We start from the raw sequence: 27,625 nt of genomic DNA, 5'->3' as shown, positions 1-27,625 counted from the left end.
TGAAGGTGAAATCGCCTTCAGAAGGAATTTTGCTCAAAGTAGTAAAAAGAATGCTTTTAATTCTAAACTCGCTCCAAAGTTCTTAAAGTCCAAAATTTAAAAAAGATTGGGGAATTCCACATATAATTTGGTAAATATAAATTGGACTTTATCACGCAACAGATTTACAAAAAGCCTATCCATCTTAGTTCAAAACGTTTTCAGCAGATTTTCATTTAAAAAAAATCAAAATCGACTGCTTTGTGACGGTTGTGCAAAATATTTTGTTCTTCACTGTATATTTAGTTGCTATGCAGTACACTTGATACACTCAATACACTTGTCGACCCAATATTACGGTTTTTGCCATCATCTCATTGATGAATGATGAACAAAGATTATGAATGAATGTTGTTGCTACCAATTACATTCTACTACGCATGCTCTCTCTCTCTCTGCTATAAGTTGAGTGATCAATAACTGATTAATAATTTAAGATAGGAACAGTGGAAATGGGACATGCATATTTATCTTGTATGGCTATCGTTGTTTCGAATAGTAGGTAGGGTAGAAACAGAATAGAAAAGAAGGGATCATTAAGAAAGTTAAGCTTAGACTGGTCGATCATTAAAGAAAGAAAGATTACCTTTTGATAATTTAAAAAAAAAAAAATCAGCCTTCGAGTGGAAAAAAAATTGCTTTGGAGAACACATGCTAGATCCAAGCATGTCAAAACGTGCTGAAACAAAAATATTGGCTAATATTTTTGTTTAATAAGCTCTTCCTTCCTTCCTTATGGATTCCAAATTTTAAACTGGATTAGCCAATCGGAATTGTAGCGACGATAATTAATATTTTTTACTAAATTTTCCTCAATTGTTGGCATTGAAGCCTTACACCTTTTAAGTCAATTTTTACGAAAACTTATTTTAAAGAATATAAAAATAACTAATCTAATTATTGGAAAATATTAATATTTAAAAAAAAGCAAAGGCTTATGTCTGACAATTAAAATAACTATTATATATACACTAAATATTATAATACCACGTGTAAGATCATCCATCCATCCTTCCACATCAGGCCTGCTGTACGGAGTTTTTGGAACTAATTGTAAGTAATTAATAATTTACTGTATTTTTTTTTTTTTTTTTTTTGTACAAGTTGTATCTAATTAAACTGATTTAAGAGGTTATATTCTTAAATATAAAAATATATATATTATAAAATAACACAATGAACTTTCACATTTGAATAAAATTAGCATTTAGATGATTCCCTAGTATTTAAAATTATCATTGAAAGATTTAATTGTAAAATATATGAATAAATAATACATGTTTAACCTAAGGTAAGCAATGGAAAATAATGTGATAATTGGGTTATGCAGATTAAGGCAAGGATTTATTTATAACATGGTTGGGAAGGGCTCGTGAAAGTACATCTCCTTCCTTTGACCAATTTTTGAGCCACAAAAGCGGAAAAAATATACTAAGTTTTTCTATGACAGCACGTGATTTTTTTCTTTGTAAGGCCCAATCATAGTCCTTTAGCAAGAATTCACACCAATTCCGACGAACTACCCCTAACCTGCAAGCACTTGCTGGCCGCTAAGAGGACTGTGTAAAAAATCAAATCATATATTCAACACCATTAAGGGTCAATCATTACAAATGTGCATGAGCTACAGAAGTATTCCATTTTCATACTTCATCTAATATAGATAAAAATATTGGTATGCGCAAAATTTAAAAGAAATAGAATATTTATATCTAATTTTATGCGAAACAATAAATTCTATATTCATCACAATTATTTGGTTGAGAGAAAATTTTGGATATAGAAATTTGTAAGGAATCGCTGACTCGTTTTGTTTTGACAGATACAAGTATTGACCCTTTAGAGGCAAATATGTTTAAATGAGTGAAATTTGAAGATATGCTTATTTCGCTTTCTTTATGCGTTTAGTTTGTAAAAATCTTGAACCCTACGTGGGGAATGTATCGGAAGAAATTGTCCTATGTCTCCCATCTTCATAACAGATTTTGTGTTGATGGAAACATTGAGATGTACCAAGTCTGAATGGAATCGGATGTTAATTTTGAGATTTTTAGCTTCATGGATATTCAACATTTTGTCGGTTTGTGGGGGATGCACCAGAGGGAGTGAACCGATATATACCATCTTCGTAACAGATCTTATGCCACATTTTATAAAAGTTACTTGATGATCGTAATTACACGATGAGGCACGTTTTAGACGTATCAAGTGATATATACCTCTCTAGCATTATGATTGAGGGTATAAAAATTAGCTTTATTTCCGAACTTTTGCGAAAGTCCATATCTTGTGAACTTTGAATACCCTGCACCATTTGGCCGTAAAAATTCTATTAAAATCTTAAAAACATATTGGAGTCTATACGACGTGGGCCTACATAGGCATTATTTGTCATAAGCCATTACCATATTCAAGTTCGGAACTTGACATAAACGGTGAATAATGCAGCTTAAATCATTAAAATACCGAGGTACCGTTACATCGGAGCTATAACAAGACCTGGGCCTGCATAGCAAATTTTCTGTCACAGGCTGTAGCATACATTACGAACTTCAAACATGACATCTCGAACAATTTTGGTGAGTATTGTACCTAAAATCAAAATAAATAAAGTCAAAATACCGAATATAGGGAGGTACTGATATATGGGTCTATACGAAGACCTGTAGTGGAATTCTCTAACTCATTTTTTGAGTTACCGACAAAAGTCGGTGAACTTAAAATGCGTATAAATCAAAGTAGTCGTTAAGACCTACCGATAGATGCCTATGTTGTGAACTTTAACTTCTTTTTTATATCAAAATTTTTTTTTTTTAAAGTTACCGATTTTTGTCGGTAACTCAAATAATGACTTAGAGAATCCCACTACTGGACCTGCATATACAATTTACAATCAATACATTCTGTGACAGACCGTAGTTTCTATTACGAACTCTAAATACATAATTTGAAACTACTCCGGTGAATAATGACGTTAAAATCATAAAGATACCGAATATTGGGAGTTACCGTTATATGGGCGCTATTCGACCTGCACAGAAAATTTTCTGTCATAGGCTGTAGTATCCATTTCGAACTTCAAATACCAAATTTGAAGCAATCACGGTGAATAATGTCGCTAAAATCATGAAAGTACCGAATATCGGGAGGTATCGGCATGGCTAGGTATCAAGAATATATATACTTTGTTGGGTCTGACATGATTATTTCAAGGAGTTACAAACGGAATGACAAAGTTAATATACCCTCCATAGTATGGTGGAGGGTATAACAAGCAGTTACGATGCCAGTCATTGCCGTCATACTTCAGAGGCGCTCGAAACAATGTAAAAAAACGGCTGAATATTGATAAACCCGGCAATTCTATCAGAAATAAAAATATCACTTTTTATAAAACTTCGGAGTTATCGACAGTGTGTATTAAAATATGAAGTAAAAATTGATTCAGATTACGGAAATGCTAATATTTAGCATGTTGTCTCACATTTTATATTTTAAGTCGTCAACATTCTGAAGTTGTCAAACCATTTTTTTTTATTTGAAACTTTTGTTTTTGCAAGTGAAATTGTATTTTTATAGAAACTTGTGACTTTAAAACACACTCAAAATACTTTTATGTAATAAAAACATTTTTAATCTTTTTATTCAAAATAATTAGCAATTCGTCAATTGAGAAACCAGTTAATCTAAATTGACGAAGTCAATTATTAACAAAGTGTTGCAAAATCATTTTTTTCGTTAAACAAAAATTATTCATCTGTGAAACCAAACAATATGCGAATAATAAATTGAAGCACAGAGAAAAAAACAAAAAGAACACACAAAAATGTATCTTAAAATATGTGAAATATGTATTGCGGAATGCTGTTTAATCAACTAATCATTAATTAATATGTATTTTAGACGCAGGCAAAGGAATTCTGTGCGAAGCATCTCTTAAATTCCTCCGGCGTGTTTTTTTCTGTATTGTGTTTATTACTTTGCTCCTCAATTACAGAAACAATCAAAACATTGCGTAAAAAATAATGAAATGAACTTTCTTTTTGCACAAAAAACACTCATTAACAGATTATTTTTCACAAGTTACAGTTCTACAATGTTTTCTAATCATGTGTTTTGTTTTGATTCCTCATTCATTCGTTCTTTCATTCCCCTAATGTTACCATATTGAATATATAATTTTGCCATTTTTACACTGAATTCGTAGTTCACTTAATCTTACGAAATCTGAATAAGCTAAAACGATTTTGAATTCAAACCATTTCGATACGATTTTGTGACATGTCTGATAAAACCTATTACAGTTGCCTTTCCACTATCAGGAACCTGTGAACACGTAACAAAAAAGGGAAAAACACAATTTTTATATTTTTTGAAATACATCCGTAGATTTTGGTGGCCATTGCGGGCTGGAAATGAAGCAAGGAACCTCATTCCAGCGCAAAATGGCCACCAAACAAATCTAAAATTTGATGCTATTTCCGCTATTTTTTTGCTTTCATTTAATAAAATTTAAAAAAATGTAAAAATCATGGCGTTTGACTTTGTTGCAGTTTTTTTATCTTACCCTGTATGTATATATTTGGTCTGGGATTTTAATTCAACGTTCTTAGCAAATTTATTTACTTTTTTTGTTGCTTTCCATAACCTAAACTGATTTCTTTTTGTGGGTTCTGTGTTATTTAGAAATATTTTATAATTTCGCTCTTCGTTTAATTTGAGTGCACGTTTGTACAGAAATATTTTGTGTATGTTATTCTGTTACGATTCTTAAATGTTCTTATAGTTGGGAAATGGTCTGACGACAAGTCGAACAAAGGTAACATGGATATTTGTTCTCTAATAATTTTGTTTTTTACCTTTGCGGTCAAGTAAGTTAGACAATTTTACTGGCCTTAACAGTAAATAGGCTGACAGGTACATATCACATTTAGTTTATAGGACGAAATTGCCTTTAAATGCTGTCTACCATTGGGTGTAAGGAGTCTAGATATTCAGAAAGTGTGCTTAGCATTAAAATCGCCAGTTGCAATGTATTTGCTCCCAAAAGATGAGAAAAATGATTGAATTCATCATTGAGATACCATATTGCAGATTTAACTATATTTGTTTAAGATATTGCCTGATGTAGTTTGTATGTGGTCAGGCTAGCCTGTGGTGCGGTGCCACCACAACATCTTCCACTCGCGTGTTTAGTGTCATATGTACTGAACGTTTTATTCTAAAACAGTTTCTAGACGTGTAATGAGTTTCTGCGAGAGATCAAATAAAGTTTTCGACCTCGTATTTATTGTTTGCTTAAGTTGTTTGCGCTCCAACAACAGATTATAATAGTATCTATTTTTGTTTTAAAATGATTTGCTATGCTAATGCAAATATATCTCTCATAATTCATGGTTGATAAGGATTTCTATATTTGGACTTTTTTTAGTTAGGTGTGTCATTCTGAGAAGGGAGATTGTAATTGTGAGCATTCAATTCTCTCCGTTTTTATCTTTGGAAAATCCGCTGTTTTTTAAGCAAACAACAAGATTTGCTCTTTGTTCCTTTTCAAACCACTCTCAGAACGTCGATGAAATATGTGCCATACCTAAAAAATAAGAGTATTTATAAATAAAATAAATGATGACATTTAAAAATGAAGTTTTAAACATTTGAAGTGAAGTTTTAAACATTTTGAGAAAATAATAAAAAATACGAATGAAAAGTATAATGTTGAACAGCAAATTTCCCATAAAATCAACAAACATAATTTTTGAAAAAAAATTCTGAGTCGATTTAGTGATTTCTGTCGAACGAATTGAGATAGAAGACTAAAATTTTGCACACATGTTTATTTTGCCAGTAGGCAGGTTAAGTTCGTAAATGGGCCATGTAGGTCCACGTTTTCATATAACCCCCATATAACGGTACCTCTCAATATTCGGTATTTTGATTGTAATTGTAGTGATATAATACACCAAAATTGTTTCAAATTTGGTATTTGAAGTTCGAAATGGATACTACAGCCTAAGCCAGAAATTTGTTTGTGCAGGCCCACGTCTTGGTATAACCCCCATATAACGGAACCTCCCAATATTCGGCATTTTGTTGATTTTAGCGTCATTATTAACCGGAGTAATTTCAAATTACATATTTAGTGTTCGTAATGGGAACTACAGTCTGTGACAGGGGCCTACCCGAAGACCTATGCAGGTCCAGGTCTTCCGGTAGGCCCCATATATCAGTACCTCCCTATATTCGGTATTTTGACGATTTTATGTACAATACTCACCGAAATTGTTTGAGATATCGTGTTTTAAGTTCGTAATGGATGCTACAGCCTGTGACAGAAAATTGTCTATGCAGGTCCTGGTCTTCGTATATCTTCGATATAACGGAACCTCCCTACATACGGTATTTTGTTGATTTGAGCTACATTATTAACCATTATTTCAAGTTTCGAATTTGAATATGGTATTGGCTTATGACAAACAATGCCTATGTAGGCCCACGTCGACGACCAAAATATAACGGCTATATTAGGTATTTTTAAGATTTTAACAGAATTTTTGAAAATTTCCAAATTCGTTCCAAATGGTGGAGGGTATTCAAAGTTCGACCCGGCCGAACTTACTGCTTTTTATCTTGTTCTGTAGTTTGTTGATTTTTATTATTATTATAGTATTTTTTATTAATTTATAGATTTCAAAGGGAAGCTGTACTTAGTCAATATTGATGTTATTTTCTTTATGTATTCTCTATAGAATTTTTTGTCGCTAATCGAGATTGATAAAATTCTATGCAGTGTTTATTATTATTGTCTTTGGGTGTTTCAAATAAAAATTATGTTAGATATACTTTTTTGAAATTATTCTCAACAAACTTTGAAACTGAAAAATTGTAATAGACAAATTTTTCAATAAATGTATATTCTTTCTGCATTGTATTCTTAAAACGACTTGTATACATATTTTTTCTCTGTTCAATTTTGCAATATAATTATTCGTGTTAATTTGAAATAGAGTAAAAAGTGATGTTTCCATTGTAAAATTCCTTTAACTATTATAAATGGAAATTTGAGATGCAAATGCATTTCACACGGATCTGTGGGATGTTGTGGAAAAGGATGCGGCAATTTATGTTACAGCAGAGTTCAGAAAGCCAAAAAAAAAAAACTATAGCAATATGTGTGGAGAATTCGCAAATACATCTTATCAGGATGTCAACGTCAGCAAAGTGCACGTGGAACACATTGAAAATGATATGAGAAAAAAAAAACTATGACGTCTAAGTTGCATAAATGATAGAAGTAGAAATGTACAAGACTACATCAATAGCTGTTACATAGTTTGCCGAAGTCTTTTGGTGTATTAGTTACGTCAACCAGAGGAGTCGATCGCAGGAAACAGGAAATTCTAATAATACGTAAGAAAATGAAGTTTAAGGCAATTAACTGTTATCATTAAAGAAAAACTGTTTTAAATTGGAAAAAGAGAAAGACGAACAAATCGAATTCATATTTCGTCAGGTATGTTTGAATGTTTCTTAGATCACGAATGGACTACGGATCATCTATTCATATTACAAGTAATTTGAAATTCTTCACTAAGACGGAAATCAGGAACGGTAAGTCGTATGTAGCTGATGGAAAAGCTTTAGATGTAGAGGGGATTGGGAAGGCCTCATAGAAGGAAAGCATAACAAAATCCTACTTCAAGATGTGCTGTATGTTCCCGGTCTCAATGAAAGCCTTATGTCAGTAAAAACTATGACCTCAAAAGGATCCGCAACCTGTGAACACGTCACAAAAAAGGAAAAAACACAATTGTTATATTTATTTGAGATACAAAAAATAGAAAGACATAAAAAGTACGAATAAAATCGGAAAAATATAGGTACACAACTTTATTGTTTATCTTAAAATTATGCAAAGTTACGACAGGAAGTTGGCGACACAACTACAAATATTCAAAAAGGAATGAATTGCGAGCAAATATTATCACAACGTAACATCAATAAATGTAATCTTTTTACCATGTATAGAGTATGATATGAATTCTTGTCTACGACAGGCTTCCATTTACTCCTTGCAATACATCAAAACATACTCCACAAACACGTACTGGTTTATTAAAGCCAAACTTCAAAATGGGGACATCGTTATTAGAACATTTTGAGCATGCAAATCTAATATATATTTGTCTTTTCAAGTCGACAGTGTGGCAAGCAACTAAAAAATAATAAGTCGGAATAGAATAATTAATGTATAGACAGCGAAATATAGGGATTTTTATCCAGATGCCTCTTAGCATGCTTTGGTATAGTCAAAATGCAGATTGAGCCAGTCACCCTCGAAAATTAATCATTAATGTACACAGCGTATGCCTATGTCGTTCCAGGAGTTTGAGTGGAAATGCTGAAATCACTCACACCTAAAATTGTAAAAATATATACTTAGGCATATATTGTTATTTTATTGAAAATTAAATTCTATGAGAGTGTTAATAAATATTGTTAGGATAGTCTTTATAAAAAAATACAAAAATTGTTCTTGTTAATTTATTGACCAAAAACTTTCAATATTGGATTTGCCTTCTGTTGTATGTGAATGTTTTTAATTGAAAAATTAAAAAAAAAATTAAGAATGTTTTCAACGAAGCATTTTTAAAGCTTTAAAATTTTGAAAAGTCTTTGTACCTGATGCAGATTTGATTCGGGTAAACTCACCAGCTGTGGCTCAGCCACATAATACTGCCATATCTTTTGGCTCGGACATTCTACCCTCTATTAATTGTACAACTATGGAAAATGATTCTGAAAATGTTCCAGCCGAAATGCAATCTTCTAAAATTGTACCTACAGCTCCTCAATTTTCGGTGCCCGCAATTGTTGCTAACTAATCCAGTACAATTGCTTACAACAATCCTCTAACATCTACCGGCAACTCTAAAAAGCAAACGTTATATTCTCTGCCTTCTACGGCATCGTTGAATGAAAATTCTGTTACTGCAGAATCTAACAATCCTTCTTTTTGGATCCATCGGCTAAAGAACAAAAACTGTTCCTGCAGATAAAGATAAACATCTAACATCTACCGGCAACTCTAATAAGCAAACGTTATATTCTCTGCCTTTTACGGCACCGTTGAATGAAACTTCTGTTACTGCAGAATCTAACAATCCTTCTATTTGGATCCATCGGCTAAAGTACAAAAACTGTTCCTGCAGATAAAGATAAAAATATATCGTTTTTTATAATCGATCTGTTTTAGCATATACATCCGGTATTAATAAAATGTCTGTTTCTGCACACCTTTACAACGGCACTCCTATGCCTTCCGGTATTGTTTGCTCTTAGAGATTTAGGATGGAATTCAAATGAACTTCTTCCACCATATAAGAACAGCCTTAAACTTATTGATATTCCTACACTAGAGAAAAGGCGATTAATGCTTAGATGTATTTTTATCATCAACATTTTACGCGGTCAAATTGATTCTGAGTTTTAACTGGTGAAATAAAATTCAATGTCCCTTCACGAAGTACGCGTAGTTATATACCACTTAAACTAACATTTGCAAAATCCAACTATGAATTAAATAACCCTCTCCGGAGTTTATGTGCTGACTACAACAAGTTATATAACATGATTTCTTTGTGTGAACACTTGCATGTCATAAAAAAATCTATCCTACTCCACTAAATGACGTCTTCTTTTATTTTATCCCCTACACTACAAAATCTCCTTAATAACCTAGAAGTTGGCGACACAACTACAAATATTCAAAATGGAATGAACTGCGAGCAAATATTAAGGTGGGAATACATAAAGCGCATATTTGACTGGCTTAAGTCACCCGCTGGCTTCTTCGGAAATGAACAAAGGAGCCTAAGTCCATTTCCGAACTAAGTCAAACTAAAGCTCCTCTGTTCCTCTACGAAGAAGCCAACCAAATATGCGCTTTATTTATTCTCACCCTTATTTGAGCGCTACGTAACATCAATAAGTGTTATCTTTTTATATGTTGGGGTGATTGAATTCGATCCTAATTTAGAATCTAATTTATCGATTTTGTTACATTTAAAAATGTAAAATTTGCCATCTTTAAGAATAAAAAACATGTTGTTATTTATTTGGTGAAAAAGTGAAATTTTGAAAAAATGGATGAGGATTTTTATGTCATCGTCGGCTTCACAAGATGATTTCAATGTAACCATCTTAAGAAAACAAATCTTCGATAAAAGCAATCCTCTATCTTTGCCAGAAAATATGTAAGTACACTCATTTTAATAAACCACAACCGCTGTTATAGTTTTTCTTTCACATTGAAGGTTTAAACATCGCTTTCGTGTTTCAAAGGTAGCTTTTAAATATATTTTGTCAGAACTGCACTTTACTGGCCATATGTCAACAATGTTTCACAACATTTATGGTAATTTTGGAGATTATTGGAACACCAATCATGTTTACACATGTGATCGCCCCAGAATCTATCTTGAATACTAAATCTTCAAACTTATCTTTAATTATCTTACCACCAGAGATCGCTGATATGAAACAAATTGACTTCGAAGCTTATGCTGTATTAGCTTTTTCCTTTTTGAAACGAACGCGGCAATTCTTTTATTTATGGACCTTTTCCTTACAGCGGACCTTTGCCAAAGAAATTTTTTCGTCTTCTTCTTCCAGACGTTTTTAATTTTCGTAAAAGCTCATCAAACAGCGTTCGCAAAACCGCTAATTGTTTTCTTACCAATGTCTGGCTCGTAACCGACTTCTTAGCAAATGTATTTTGCAGAGCAGACCGCATCTCCTTCGCTGTTTTGTTGTCGCGAACACATTCCAAATAATCATCTGCTATCATGCTTATGATTGTTGTCTAAGCCTTTTTATACTTTTTAGAGAATGCGTCTGCTCAGTTTTATTAGGCTGGTGGAGTTTACTCTATGGCATCCAGCAATGCGGATGTACACTCGAAAACTCCAATTCTCAAAATTAGTTCCACGGGCTTTCAAGATTCCACGGATTGACTCTTGCTTGATATCGCCCATAACCTCCTATAATACTCTTGCAGAGATAAAACGAGGTGGTTTTTTATTTTTCTTATAAAAGTTTTACTAATTAGAGAACAAACTTGAAAATAGCATGTACACGAAGGAGAATCAAATTTGAAGTTTTCAACAAAAAATGCAAACGATGTGATTGGAAAAATATTAAAATTACTGAGTTATTTAAAAAAAAAAATTACATATTCCGAGTGTCACAACAGTATTGGAAGTCCTTGACTTATCAAAGAAGTTTGATATGGTCAACCATGCCACACTGTTTAGGAATGTATTGCAAACAACTCTTAGACCATATTTGAAACGTTAGATATTGAACTATGTGTGGACGCCAGTCGCACGTGGAATTCCGGAACAAGAAATCCAAACCCATGAACTGTTTAACCTCTATCTCTCCAGAGGGCAAGTATGAACAAGGTCCTCATGGCACTAGCCGGTAGAACGAATTGTTTAAACTGAGCTTTTTTTCTTTCTTTTCTTACTATTGCATGGACATTGGCACCCACAGACAACCCACAGTTTGATTCACGTGTGTCAAAATTGCATATTCTTGTAACTGTGGGCAGAGATCTGACACATCTATGTTGGCTTAAACCGTTTGCGCTCCAACAACAGATTAGAATAGTATTTATTTTTGTTTTAAAATGATTTGCTATGCTAATACAAATATATTTCTCGTAATTTCTTCTAGCATCATACTGTGCATATTTCTCATAAAAGAATTCATGGTCGATAAGGATTTGTATATATTTTTTTTTTATTTTTTTTTTTGGTTAGGTGTGTCATTCTGCAAAGGGAGATTGTAATTGGGAGCATTAATTTCTCTCCCTATTTAACTTTGGGAAATGAGCTGTTTTCTGAGCAAACAACAAGTTTTGCTCTTTGTTCCATTCAAACCAAAGTTATGACAATTAAAAATGAAGTTTGAAACATCTGAAGTGAAGTTTTAAACATTTTGCGAATATAACGAAAAATACGAATGGAAAGTATAATGTTGACTAATGAAAAGTGTAACTGCGAATAGTACATTCAAAAGAAAGGAGCATTTATATATATATATATATATATATATATATATATATATATATATATATATATATATATATATATATATATATATACAGTTTGTCAAATAATTCTTTGCAAAATGCAAAAAAGCCGTAATTTTGATATTTAAATTGAAAATTTTGGATCCATCGGCTAAAGAACAAAAACTGTTCCTGCAGATAAAGATAAACATCTAACATCTACCGGCAACTCTAATAAGCAAACGTTATATTCTCTGCCTTTTACGGCACCGTTGAATGAAACTTCTGTTACTGCAGAATCTAACAATCCTTCTATTTGGATCCATCGGCTAAAGTACAAAAACTGTTCCTGCAGATAAACATAAAAATATATCGTTTTTTATAATCGATCTGTTTTAGCATATACATCCGGTATTAATAAAATGTCTGTTTCTGCACACCTTTACAACGGCACTCCTATGCCTTCCGGTATTGTTTGCTCTTAGAGATTTAGGATGGAATTCAAATGAACTTCTTCCACCATATAAGAACAGCCTTAAACTTATTGATATTCCTACACTAGAGAAAAGGCGATTAATGCTTAGATGTATTTTTATCATCAACATTTTACGCGGTCAAATTGATTCTGAGTTTTAACTGGTGAAATAAAATTCAATGTCCCTTCACGAAGTACGCGTAGTTATATACCACTTAAACTAACATTTGCAAAATCCAACTATGAATTAAATAACCCTCTCCGGAGTTTATGTGCTGACTACAACAAGTTATATAACATGATTTCTTTGTGTGAACACTTGCATGTCATAAAAAAATCTATCCTACTCCACTAAATGACGTCTTCTTTTATTTTATCCCCTACACTACAAAATCTCCTTAATAACCTAGAAGTTGGCGACACAACTACAAATATTCAAAATGGAATGAACTGCGAGCAAATATTAAGGTGGGAATACATAAAGCGCATATTTGACTGGCTTAAGTCACCCGCTGGCTTCTTCGGAAATGAACAAAGGAGCCTAAGTCCATTTCCGAACTAAGTCAAACTAAAGCTCCTCTGTTCCTCTACGAAGAAGCCAACCAAATATGCGCTTTATTTATTCTCACCCTTATTTGAGCGCTACGTAACATCAATAAGTGTTATCTTTTTATATGTTGGGGTGATTGAATTCGATCCTAATTTAGAATCTAATTTATCGATTTTGTTACATTTAAAAATGTAAAATTTGCCATCTTTAAGAATAAAAAACATGTTGTTATTTATTTGGTGAAAAAGTGAAATTTTGAAAAAATGGATGAGGATTTTTATGTCATCGTCGGCTTCACAAGATGATTTCAATGTAACCATCTTAAGAAAACAAATCTTCGATAAAAGCAATCCTCTATCTTTGCCAGAAAATATGTAAGTACACTCATTTTAATAAACCACAACCGCTGTTATAGTTTTTCTTTCACATTGAAGGTTTAAACATCGCTTTCGTGTTTCAAAGGTAGCTTTTAAATATATTTTGTCAGAACTGCACTTTACTGGCCATATGTCAACAATGTTTCACAACATTTATGGTAATTTTGGAGATTATTGGAACACCAATCATGTTTACACATGTGATCGCCCCAGAATCTATCTTGAATACTAAATCTTCAAACTTATCTTTAATTATCTTACCACCAGAGATCGCTGATATGAAACAAATTGACTTCGAAGCTTATGCTGTATTAGCTTTTTCCTTTTTGAAACGAACGCGGCAATTCTTTTATTTATGGACCTTTTCCTTACAGCGGACCTTTGCCAAAGAAATTTTTTCGTCTTCTTCTTCCAGACGTTTTTAATTTTCGTAAAAGCTCATCAAACAGCGTTCGCAAAACCGCTAATTGTTTTCTTACCAATGTCTGGCTCGTAACCGACTTCTTAGCAAATGTATTTTGCAGAGCAGACCGCATCTCCTTCGCTGTTTTGTTGTCGCGAACACATTCCAAATAATCATCTGCTATCATGCTTATGATTGTTGTCTAAGCCTTTTTATACTTTTTAGAGAATGCGTCTGCTCAGTTTTATTAGGCTGGTGGAGTTTACTCTATGGCATCCAGCAATGCGGATGTACACTCGAAAACTCCAATTCTCAAAATTAGTTCCACGGGCTTTCAAGATTCCACGGATTGACTCTTGCTTGATATCGCCCATAACCTCCTATAATACTCTTGCAGAGATAAAACGAGGTGGTTTTTTATTTTTCTTATAAAAGTTTTACTAATTAGAGAACAAACTTGAAAATGGTATGTACACGAAGGAGAATCAAATTTGAAGTTTTCAACAAAAAATGCAAACGATGTGATTGGAAAAATATTAAAATTACTGAGTTATTTAAAAAAAAAAAATTACATATTCAGAGTGTCACAACAGTATTGGAAGTCCTTGACTTATCAAAGAAGTTTGATATGGTCAACCATGCCACACTGTTTAGGAATGTATTGCAAACAACTCTTAGACCATATTTGAAACGTTAGATATTGAACTATGTGTGGACGCCAGTCGCACGTGGAATTCCGGAACAAGAAATCCAAACCCATGAACTGTTTAACCTCTATCTCTCCAGAGGGCAAGTATGAACAAGGTCCTCATGGCACTAGCCGGTAGAACGAATTGTTTAAACTGAGCTTTTTTTCTTTCTTTTCTTACTATTGCATGGACATTGGCACCCACAGACAACCCACAGTTTGATTCACGTGTGTCAAAATTGCATATTCTTGTAACTGTGGGCAGAGATCTGACACATCTATGTTGGCTTAAGCCGTTTGCGCTCCAACAACAGATTAGAATAGTATTTATTTTTGTTTTAAAATGATTTGCTATGCTAATACAAATATATTTCTCGTAATTTCTTCTAGCATCATACTGTGCATATTTCTCATAAAAGAATTCATGGTCGATAAGGATTTGTATATATTTTTTTTTTATTTTTTTTTTGGTTAGGTGTGTCATTCTGCAAAGGGAGATTGTAATTGGGAGCATTAATTTCTCTCCCTATTTAACTTTGGGAAATGAGCTGTTTTCTGAGCAAACAACAAGTTTTGCTCTTTGTTCCATTCAAACCAAAGTTATGACAATTAAAAATGAAGTTTGAAACATCTGAAGTGAAGTTTTAAACATTTTGCGAATATAACGAAAAATACGAATGGAAAGTATAATGTTGACTAATGAAAAGTGTAACTGCGAATAGTACATTCAAAGTAAAGAGCAATTATATATATATATATATATATATATATATATATATATATATATATATATATATATATATATATATATATATATATATTATATATATATATATTATATATATATATATATATATGTATATATATATATATATACAGTTTGTCAAATAATTCTTTGCAAAATGCAAAAAGCCGTAATTTTGATATTTAAATTGAAAATGTATAAACAAAAAGAACTTTCTTACACTTTTTCTTTTATTTTATATTAAAGGTGACAGTTACTATTGACATTAATTATTTATATATATATATATATATATATATATATATATATATATATATATATATATATATATATATATACAGTTTGTCAAATAATTCTTTGCAAAATGCAAAAAAGCCGTAATTTTGATATTTAAATTGAAAATGTATAAACAAAAACGAACTTTCTTACACTTTTTCTTTTATTTTATATTAAAGGTGACAGTTACTATTGACATTAATTAAAAAAAACATGTAAATTTCTATATAAAGCAAACCAAAAAATAACAAAAACAAAACAAAAGCAAATATTCTCTTGTCAATTAAATCTTTGCAAAATGTAAACATAGGTCGAAAAGGAAAACAAAACTAAATAACGGTACATCATTTTCGAAAAAAAAAATTGGGCTGCTTTATTAATTTGCTCTCCACTAATATTTTAATACGATTTATTATTTGGACAAGTGCACATTTAAACAGACACTGCGATTTTAACCATGCCTGGAAAACGAGTTGATGATAATTTAATTCAGTTTGTTTATTACAACTATTATAAGGGAAAAAAGGCAAAAGAATTGGCGGAAATGTTTAATATTAAATTGAGGACCATATATAATATAATTAATCGTGCAGAAAAAGAAAATCGTCTGCACCTTAACAATTCTAAGGGAAGACCACCAAAACTCAACAGACGCGATCAGTCCAAAATTTTTAAAAAATAGAAGAAAATCCGCAAACAAATCTGAGGCAGTTGGCATTGGACATAAAAAATGAGTGTCATAAGGAAGTGAGCCACGAGACTGTTAGAAAAGTCTTAAAAATCCACAAGTACTCGTCTCATGTAGCCAGAAAGAAGCCATTGCTTTCTGCTGTTAACATTGAGAAGCGGCTTACCTTTTCTACTAATAATGTTACAAATGCTGAGGAGTACTGGAACGACGTAATTTTTTGCGATGAGACAAAAATCATGTTATATCATCATGACGGACCCAGTAAAGTATGGAGAAAGCCAAACTCTGCACTTCAACAAAAAAATATAATACCAACAGTTAAGTTTGGCAAGCTCTCTGTAATGGTGTAGGGTTGTATTTCTTCAAAGGGCGTTGGGGAGCTGCGTATTCTTAACGAAACTATGACGAAAGAATATTATTTGGACATTCTGAAAAATGAATTATTCAGGAGTGCCAAACGTTTCGGGTTTGTTGATCCCCAAAAGCCAAATAAACTTAAGTATAAGTTGTATCAGGACAACGACCCCAAACACAAATCGTTACTTTGCAGGACCTGGTTGGTTTATAATTGCAGCAAACTTTTTGACGCTCCTCCCCAAAGTCCTGACTTAAATCCCATAGAAAATTTGTGGGCATTGTTGAAGAAAAAGGTTGCAAAACGCGGTCCTACCAATAAAAACGCTTTAGTCAAAGCAATACAAGAAGAATGGCAGAAAATTCCTGAATATTACGATATAAATGGACTAATACAGTCAATGCCGCGTCGGCTAAAGGCAGTCATGAATGCTAATGGACACCATACCAAATATTAAAATTTTAAAGTTTCTGTTGTAATTCTACTATGAGTTTTCGTTTTGCAAAGAATTTATTGACAAGGAAATATTTGCTTTTATTTTGTTTTTGTATTTTATTTTTTTATTTAATGTAGAAACGTATAATTTTTTTCATTAATATCAAAATGTAAAAAAAATATTTTTCTTAATAAATTTTTACTTTATATATGAAAAAAAATAATTTTTTTAATTTTGCAAAGAATTATTTGACGAACTGTATATATATAAAAACTATATATATATATATATATATATATATATATATAGTATATATATATATATATATATATATATATATATATATATATATATATATATAGGTATATATATATACTGCAATGTGGGGACTTTACTTAAATAAATTCCTATGAGGCAATTATCTGTATGATTATATATATATATATATATATATATATATATATATATAGGTATATATATATATAGGTATATATATATATATATAGGTATATATATATATATATATATTATATATATATATATATATATATATAATCATACAGATAATTGCCTCATAGGAATTTATTTAAGTAAAGTCCCCACATTGCAGTAAAAAAAAAAAATATATATATATATATATATATTTTTTTTTTTTTTTTTACTGCAATGTGGGGACTTTACTTAAATAAATTCGTATGAGGCAATTATCTGTATGATTGTTGCCTACCCCAAGGGACACCATATACAATTTTTTAGCCAAATCAATTGATGAATGTGGTCAAGACCAATATGTGCCCTACTCTAAAAATTTCAAATTTTATGGAAGGTTCTCTACCAAAGATGCCAAATAAGGGCCAAAAAAATTATAAAAGTGGCCAAGACCCCAAAAATAGCTTAAATCATACGATGGTTATATAAATATGAAATCGGGTTGTACCCTTATCCGTGAGTTATGATGGATATCATGACCTGCAAAATCGATTTAAGGTATCTTGAATGTATGGGAAGAATTTCTGGAGGGATAGAAATCCTTTTCCTACTAAAAGTCCCATTCGCTCTACTATTTTCCACCATTTATATTTGGCATTTTACTGATTGCACACCCAAAGAATTTTGCATTTTGAGCTCTCATTGGACGGATTATTGTCACATGAAAGAAGTACGTCCACGCTTTGAAATGAGCCCCATTAGGCTTTTTCGGTAATTTTTGTTTGTTTAAATGTGTTCACATCTTCCAGCTGAACCACGATGTCGGCCCTGGAGTTGAAAGGTAGATATCAGTTAACATCGTATTTCGCACTTATTTAATTTTTTTTTTTTTTTTTTTTTTTGGTGAAAGATTGTATAGTGTGAGAAATTATTCTTTATTTTGTTCACAAAAAATCCACTGAATTCAATATGATAATACAAATTGAAAAAAAATGTACAAAAGAAGAATAACAAATTGAAAAAATCTTCAACTTGTTCGCTGATTTTTTACAGCAAATGTTTAAAGATCCTTACAAAGTTTGTCAATAGAACGTACTATGATTTTAAAATTTGATTGATTTTTTTCATTTTTTCCCGATTTGAGATTTTTTGCCATGAGATCTCTTTTTTCGTGATTTTTTAGCGATTTTGAAAAAGTAATTATCTTTTAAATTTGGTGTGACCGCGTTAAATTATTTCGATATCATCTATTCCGTTTCGCCACCACACAAAACGGTACTACACTTCCATGTAACCCGACATCAATTTCAGTTCTCAAGAAATCAAGTCAATTAAATAAATTGGTAAAGCCTGAAGTATTCAGTCTCGTCACCCCCCATTTTGAAGTCATGGCCTTTATGTTGCAATGACCTGTAATTAGACCCACCACAAGCTTCAAGTCCAACTTCGTCATGGATGTGAGTGACCGTGATCTCCTTTTAGAGTTCACTGGCCAAATCTTTGTGGAGATGTTACATCCCCTTCCAGATAACCAGTTCTGTTGAAATCTCCCAAGATAGTGATTATGAAGTACTTGAAAGAAGTGGCATAAAGGTGGCTTCACTGAGGTCTCAATCTCTAGATCTACTGACTCAGATCCGGATTGTGGCGTGCTCCTGACCGCATCTGTAATTAGTAGCGATGCAACTCTTTGAACTTTATCAATATTCTTGCTGAGGGTGGTTTTCCTTAAGGAATGCCACCAAACAAGTCCCCCATAGGTTAGGATTGGTCGGACGACTGACTCATATATCCATCGGATAATATGGGGTTTAAGCCCCCAACTCTTTCCTATGGATTTTTTGCAGGAGTAAAGTGCATTTAAGCCCTTCTTCGCTCGCTCCTCGATATTCCTCTTCCAGCTTAGTTTCTGGTCTAGGATAGTACCGAGATATTTTGCTCCCGAAGAAAGGCTTAGAATTATACCGTCCAGCATTGGCAGAGAGAAGACAGGTATTTTCCGCCTCCTTGTAAAGAGTACGAGCTCAGTTTTGGATGGGTTCACGCCTAAACCATTGCAGCGCGCCCATCTGGATAGTTTAACCCCTAATGACCGTTTTCCTAACAGAACACTAACAGATGCTGAGCAGTGCTTAGCGATGTCAAGGGTATTAGAGATCTGATCTCTATGTCTATTAGTCCCTCTAACGTTTTCAATAGAAAGGACGAGAGACTGATAGGCCTGTAGTCTTTTGGAAGTACATGGCTTGACTTCCCAGTTTTGGGAATGTAAGTGACTGTTACTTCCCCCCACAATAATGGAATGTGAGAAAGACGCAAACAAGCCTTAAAAATCACTTCCAGGAATGGTATTATCACCGTCGACGCATGCCGTAGCATAGCAGGGAAAATGCCATCTGGACCCGGTGACTTGAAAGGTTTGAATGAGTTTATGGCCCACAAGATCTTAGGAGCGTTTACAATTCTATCAGCCAGACTTACGTCTTCCGTCCCACGATGCTGACTAGGCCGATCTACCAATCGGTCAAATACCGCATCAGAGCAGTTCGGAAAGTGAGTATTGGCTAGTAGATTGAGAGTCTCTAGACCTGAGTCAGTCCAGCTACCGTCAGCCCGCTTTATGCTTCCAATGGATTTTGGATCCTTTGAAAGTACTCTACGGAATCTGGAGGCCGTCTTTTGGTCTTCTTGATCTCACTGTTGTACTTATTGAAGGCTGATTTATAAGCTTCCCAGTCCGTACTCAGTTTGGTCTTGTTGGCCCTATTGTAGCAACGTCTGCTTGTCTTCCTGAGCTGGGCTAGGTCTTTCGACAACCATACAGGCTGGTGCCTTTTTCCCGGGAATGTTAGCGGACAAGCTCTTTCATAGCTGCCGATCAAGATCTTTGTTAACAGCTTGACAGAGTCATCCACATCCGATGCAGAAGCCACGGGAAGATCTCCAGTGGACTTTAGCATCCATGCAGTGTGCTCTGCAAATTGGTTCCATCGAGCCCTCTACCGAAATTTGGAATGTTATTTTCAGGTGATCCGAGAAGGAGCGTTCAGTCGAAACTTTCCAGTTCAGTATGTTACAAAAAGTTGACTCCTTACCCCGGTTACAAATTTTGAGATTATGTGTCAAAATAAAATCAAAAATGGACTCACCTCTGGCATTAGTGATGCTGCTGCCCCATTGAGAGTGGTGAGCGTTGGAGAGCCTTTTCCACCCAATTCTGTGACCAGCTCCTCTACCACTTGGCCTGGCGGGTCGGGGTATTCGAAGGGTAGGTACAGGGAGACGAGGAAGATGATTTTGCCCGCCCGAGTCTCCAGTCTGACCGCCGTGGCGTCTCCTCCGCTGAAATTATTTAGGAAGATTAAGTTTAAGTTTTTCCTAGCAACGATACACGTTCTAACCTTTTCCCCGTTGGAGGTGGCATAGGTGATGTACCGCTCACTCCCTAGCCCAGTTACCTTATTCTTAAAGATGTAAGGTTCCTGGACCAGGGCTATGTCAACTTCAAGCTTGAAGAAGGATAGGAGAAGCTCAGCCCCAGCTGCCTTACAGTGATGCAGGCTGATCTGCACGATGTTAAGCAGCTGTGGCTTCGTTCTTCCTACTGCGGCAGCGGCGTTAGACGGAATCGAATCCATACTGTGCCGAAGTGCAGTTTCCCTCCACGCGCCTGAAGGTATTCCTGGCCAGCAGTATCAACAGATACCTTTATGACCAGGCCTCCTCCCTCCGTATTTGAGCCAACTAAGCGCCAGCTGTCCGTACAGAGATTGGGATTTTGTTTCCCCAATATTGTCAGCACGCGTGACGGGTCCACAGAGGGCGGCGGCACCCATGCTGTCAATATTCTCCTGCTGGGGATTTCCTTCAGGGATACAGCAGCAAGTGCACTTCCATCCCAAAGTCCTTGAAGGCCAGCTACTGCGGCCACAAGAAAGTTCTTCGACTCCTCATTTTCGCAGCAGATGACCTTCACTCCCTTGTAGACGGTAGCACTGCCAAATTGTAGCCTAGAAGGAGCATCCCCTAGGAAAACCTGCTCCCTCAGACGGTCCTCAATGAGAAGCCACCGACTTTCGCTGATTTTGCCTTCCGGCTCAGCTCGGTCGATGACCGCTACACGGAGATTGTCCGGGTATAAGGTTTGGGAATATTTCCTCTTCCTTGAATTCTGGCTCGAAGGTTGTGGGTTGATGGTAGCAGACTTAGCCTTAGCAGACTTAGGGTCCACAGAAGCTGTTTGTACCGGCCTTGCCACTGTCTTTTTGCCAGCTACTGGCGCAGAATACGCAGTTGGCGGAGGAGGAAGTTTGCCCGTTGACGGTTTCTTTGCCTCGGGGTGTGGTTCCTCCCTTGACCGTCCTCTCTTCATCGTTACACGAGAAGAGGGTTTGGCCTCCTTTGGATCCACCGGGGCAGCATTTCCGCTAGGGGCGTCCTTCCTTTCATTCCTCCGCTTCCCTGCGTTACATATGGGAGGGCTACACTTGATTCCGTTGACGGTGCAACAGCCGAAGCTGTCTTACCATCTTCGGGAGTGGTGTTGCCCTCCACCCCAGCATCGTTAGTTGGCTTGTCCTCAGATGGACTTACCTTCTTGGCGAGGTCTGTAAATAGAGAGGCAAGGTCCTTTTCGAGTGAACATTTTGGCAGTTCCGGATGGTTCTTTTCGAACTTCCGCACTGCCTTTAGGTTCCTCTTAATCAGGGCCTTATCCCTCTCCGTAATCTGTAGGGGATCGCGACCGATGAAGCTTTTACAATACCTCACCGATCGTTTGTATCCCCTCCTTATGTTTCCCTCCTTCGATCCGGAGTCATCGTGGTTAATAGGAACATCAGTGTCCCCTTCCACGACGCCTTCCTCGATCCGGAGGTTGGCCGCACCGGTGGGTACCGATGGAACCCCTTCCACAGGAGTTGACCTCGCCTTGGCTCTAGATTGAGTGTCCCCTTCATTATTTCGGACCAACTCACCCCTCAAAGATGAGGGTATAACGGTGACGTCGAGCTCCTCATCAGAGAGGGGTGAGTCATTCCCAAAACCAGAGGGCACACTCTCCTGGCTGAGCCTCAGAGTGGTCTTCTCTAGAAGGGCGGACAGCTGTTCGCTCTGTCGCTGTATGCTCTCGCATACCTCGTCTCTGTATGTTTGCAGAGTCACGTCCCCGCCCGAAGTTAGGATCTTGTCCGTGGCCATGTCCTCGGTCGACACCTCCGAAGAGGTGGTTGAATTTTTGTCGGTTGTTGTTGTTTTGTTGCTAAAATTATTCTCCATACGATATCTGGACAGTGGAGGTGACGAGGTCCGCCATGACATAGCCTCCATATCATGGTAAGGACTTGGCAACTAAGCCTGTTACTCGTCGAGGCGCCCAGGTATCGACGAGGACACGTTCTAATACAGTCCGTACCCTGACTGCAAACCTTGGAACACTGATGGGCACGGTTTACGTAACACCCCAGCATTAGGGAGTCCGTTGCGGTGGACCAGGCCGTCGACTGGGTAGTTTAGGGGCGCCAGTGTCGCCTCATCGAGTCCAGGGAATACAGGCACTCGGATATTTGGTCCGAAACTCTCCCCCTAGAAACCACTGAGCTGTCCGCGACTGCTTATTTAATTCGCAGCTGCCCGATATATCTACCGTCCCACTATCCGCAACCCGTGGACGCGTCCGTTTAATAGTTTTTATAAATTATAATCTACTGTAAACGCCTGTTGTAGACCCAACGCTGTATTTGCCTGCTGCATAAGATAACGAGCATGTAATAAAAATTTTATGACCCCCACAAGAGATATGCAGGCAAGACAATGTACGCAAGATGAGTAGCGTTGGTCTGTCACCAATTTATATGTATTCTTGAATAGAAAATAAGGGTTGCTAGATAGTGTGTAAGGTTAAGAATTATTTTGTAGGCTAGCACTTAAGATGGAATTGTGAAAAAATAAAGTCAGTGTCGAATCAAGCATCATACGAGCATTTTCATTCTTCTTCCAAACAACCCCCAAGAGAATATTGGTTGGGAACGTAGATTTAGGATGTACATCTATATGAAATAAATTCTGAAAACATGAACAAATTATAAATAAAAGAAAGTAGCACGCGACCGAATATTTGTTGAATCGTCATTGAATTATACTATAATGAAAAATATGGACTTTATGAGGTCTACAACTTACATTTTAAATGGCAAATAAACTTAATTCCCATCTTACGGTAATGGGTGTAAAATAGCTATATTTTTGATTTGGCCTCTATTTGTCATATTGGATTATAAGGGGTAGAAGAAAGTTTTCAATGTAGATCGATGTTTCGGAGTAGAGCCCATATAAAGGTAGGTCCTGATTTTACCATATTTCAAAGAATTTGGCAAAAAATGTATATTTGGGGTGGAAATCTTATACAAAAATTTCAAGTTTAGAATTTTTTAGGGCAATAGTACCACGGACAAACAGGCCGTGGACTATATGTATATATATATATATATATATATATATATATATATATATATATATATATATATATTATTTATTAACCACATATTAACATTATCACTGCTGTTTTTTTTTAAATTTTTGGAACCTAGACACGTAAAAAGACAAACGTTTACTTGCAAACAATTAGTGTGACTACTTTCGTCAAGTGTTTTTATTGCACTGATACTTGTTTGCTTATTGCGATCTCTTTTTGTACACTTATTCGCAACGTTCTTCCTTGCTACCGCCACATTCAATTTCGTACACTACCTTATGTTGGTCCATTTTTGGAATTTACGATTTCGTTGCGTTACGTGAGCTATGTGCTATTGTGTATTTATATTTGTAATACATTTCTGACTTCAAATCTTTGTGATATCTTTGGTAAATATATAGGGGATTTGTATATCTTTGATGGTTCTGTCTTTTGCAACTCTGGTGTATTTACAAAAAAAAAAATTAGTACACTACCACAAAAAAATATTTTAGTGATACTGTACCGGAACACATCGATGATCGTAGTGTACCGCAGGCGGAATACTAAAAAATCGTCGTGTACCGCAGTCGAAACACTTACAAATTATAGCGTTCCGGAGTCGGAGCACTAAAAAAAATAGTGTTCCGCAAACGGAGCTTTAAAAAATTGTAGTGTACCACATGCACCACATTAAAAAAATCGAAATCAATAAAACTGATTTTAAACACTCAGCCATACTTTGTAAAATATTTGGTTTTTACACCTATATTCATTGATTTTTCGGTACGATGAAATAACAGCTAAATTATTTGCATAATAACCCATTCAACGCAACCACTAAAATACCCTATTTTGCGGATTTCAAATTTCAATGGTTAAATACAAATTACTATCACTTCAGATTTGGTCCTTTTTCCACCTGTTCCCACATCTTTCTACTTTCTTCAATTTCGCAACGCATCTAAACATATATGACATATAAAATACATTCAGCTTTTATTTTCATAATATTGAATTGTATTAGTAATTTTTGTATAATCTAAAATATTAAACAGCTAATTTTTCTCAAATTTCAAATTTAAGAATAAATTTAGATTTGTTCGCATTGGTCACCTTTGGTACGAATTATGGCCTTAAAACGGATGTTGCTCTGCGGTATATTGGCCCATTCCCGACGAAGCGCTTGTTGGAGGTGATCGATACTTTGGTATTTTTAGTGCCAACCTTGCCAGTCCTGTTGGAATGTCTAACGAACTCATCGCGCAAAGCGGACTGGGACAGCTAGTATATATATATATATATATATATATATATATATATATATATATATATATATATATATGTATATATATATATATATATATATATATATATATATATATATATATATATATATACTAGCTGGCCCAGTCCGCTTTGCGCGATGAGTTCGTTAGACATTCCAACAGGACTGGCAAGGTTGGCACTAAAAAATACCAAAGTATCGATCACCTCCAACAAGCGCTTCGTCGGGAATGGGCCAATATACCGCAGAGCAACATCCGTTTTAAGGCCATAATTCGTACCAAAGGTGACCAATATATATATATATATATATATATATATATATATATATATATATATATAGAAATTTTTGTATAAGATTTCCACCCCAAATATACATTTTTTGCCAAATTCTTTGAAATATGGTAAAATCAGGAGCTACCTTTATATGGGCTCTACTCCTAAACATCGATCTACATTGAAAACTTTTTTCTACCCCTTATAATTCAATATGACAAATATAGGCCAAATCAAAAATATAGCTATTTTACACCCATTGCCGTAAAATGGGAATTCATTTTATTTGCCATTTAAATTGTAATTTGTAGACCTCATAAAGTCCATATTTTTCATTATAGTATAATTCAATGACGATTCAACAAATATTCGGTCGCGTGCTACTTTCTTTTATTTATAATTTGTTCATGTTTTCAGAATTTATTTCATATAGATGTACTTCCTAAATCTACGTTCCCAACCAATATTCTCTTGGGGGTTGTTTGAAAGAAGAATGAAAATGCTCGTATGATGCTTGATTCGACACTGACTTTATTTTTTCACAATTCCATCTTAAGTGCTAGCCTACAAAATAATTCTTAACCTTACACACTATCTAGCAACCCTTATTTTCTATTCAAGAATACATATAAATTGGTGACAGACCAACGCGACTCATCTTGCGTACATTGTCTTGCCTGCATATCTCTTGTGAGGGTCATAAAATCTTTATTACATGCTCGTTATCTTATGCAGCAGGCAAATACAGCGTTGGGTCTACAACAGACGTTTACAGTAGATTATAATTTACAAAAACTATTAAACATGGTCTCCGCCGTTCGCGGAAGCATAGCTGAGTGCTATCGGACGCGTCCACGGGTTGCGGATAGTGGGACGGTAGATATATCGGGCAGCTGCGAATTAAATAAGCAGTCGCGGACAGCTCAGTGGTTTCTAGGGGGAGAGTTTCGGACCAAATATCCGAGTGCCTGTATTCCCTGGACTCGATGAGGCGACACTGGCGCCCCTAAACTACCCAGTCGACGGCCTGGTCCACCGAACGGACTCCCTAATGCTGGGGTGTTACGTAAACCGTGCCCATCAGTGTTCCAAGGTTTGCAGTCAGGGTACGGACTGTATTAGAACGTGTCCTCGTCGATACCTGGGCGCCTCGACGAGTAACAGGCTTAGTTGCCAAGTCCTTACCATGATATGGAGGCTATGTCATGGCGGACCTCGTCACCTCCACTGTCCAGATATCGTATGGAGAATAATTTTAGCAACAAAACAACAACAATCGACAAAAATTCAACCACCTCTTCGGAGGTGTCGACCGAGAGCATGGCCACGGACAAGATCCTAACTTCGGGCGGGGACGTGACTCTGCAAACATACAGAGACGTGGTATGCGAGAGCATACAGCCACAGAGCGAACAGCTGTCCGCCCTTCTAGAGAAGACCACTCTGAGGCTCAGCCAGGAGAGTGTGCCCTCTGGTTTTGGGAATGACTCACCCCTCTCTGACGAGGAGCTCGTGGAGGGCAACACCACTCCCGAAGATGGTAAGACAGCTTCGGCTGTTGCACCGTCAACGGAATCAAGTGTAGCCCCCCCATATGTAACGCAGAGAAGCGGAGGAATAAAAGGAGGCCAAACCCTCTTCTCGTGTAACGATGAAGAGAGGACGGTCAAGGGAGGAACCACACCCCGAGGCAAAGAAACCGTCAACGGGCAAACTTCCTCCTCCGCCAACTGCGTATTCTGCGCCAGTAGCTGGCAAAAAGACAGTGGCAAGGCCGGTACAAACAGCTTCTGTGGACCCTAAGTCTGCTAAGGCTAAGTCTGCTACCACCAACCCACAACCTTCGAGCCAGAATTCAAGGAAGAGGAAATATTCCCAAACCTTATACCCGGACAATCTCCGTGTAGCGGTCATCGAACGAGCTGAGACGGAAGGCAAAATCAGCGAAAGTTGGTGGCTTCTCATTGAGGACCGTCTGAGGAAGTAAGCGATTGTCTTTTTACGTGTTTAGGTTCCAAACATTTAAAAAAACAGCAGTGGTAATGTTAATATGTTTTTAGGTAATTTGTAGATG

General features: G+C 35.5%; 1 long non-coding RNA gene across 1 annotated transcript in view; it reads left to right on the top strand.

Moving 5' to 3' along the window:
- The first annotated feature begins 595 nt into the window (after nucleotides 1-595).
- The window catches only part of LOC131802486 (uncharacterized), a 33,824-nt gene continuing 6,794 nt past the window's right edge, over nucleotides 596-27,625 (top strand). The window contains exon 1 of the long non-coding RNA XR_009342228.1: nucleotides 596-1,092. This is a non-coding gene — a long non-coding RNA (uncharacterized LOC131802486). The remainder of the gene's footprint in view (nucleotides 1,093-27,625) is intronic.

Source organism: Musca domestica, unplaced genomic scaffold, assembly GCF_030504385.1.
Source record: "Musca domestica strain aabys unplaced genomic scaffold, Musca_domestica.polishedcontigs.V.1.1 21, whole genome shotgun sequence".
NCBI lineage: Eukaryota > Metazoa > Arthropoda > Insecta > Diptera > Muscidae > Musca > Musca domestica.
The sequence above is the reverse complement of the archived record's forward strand: the minus strand, read 5'-3'. Positions and strand labels throughout refer to the sequence as shown.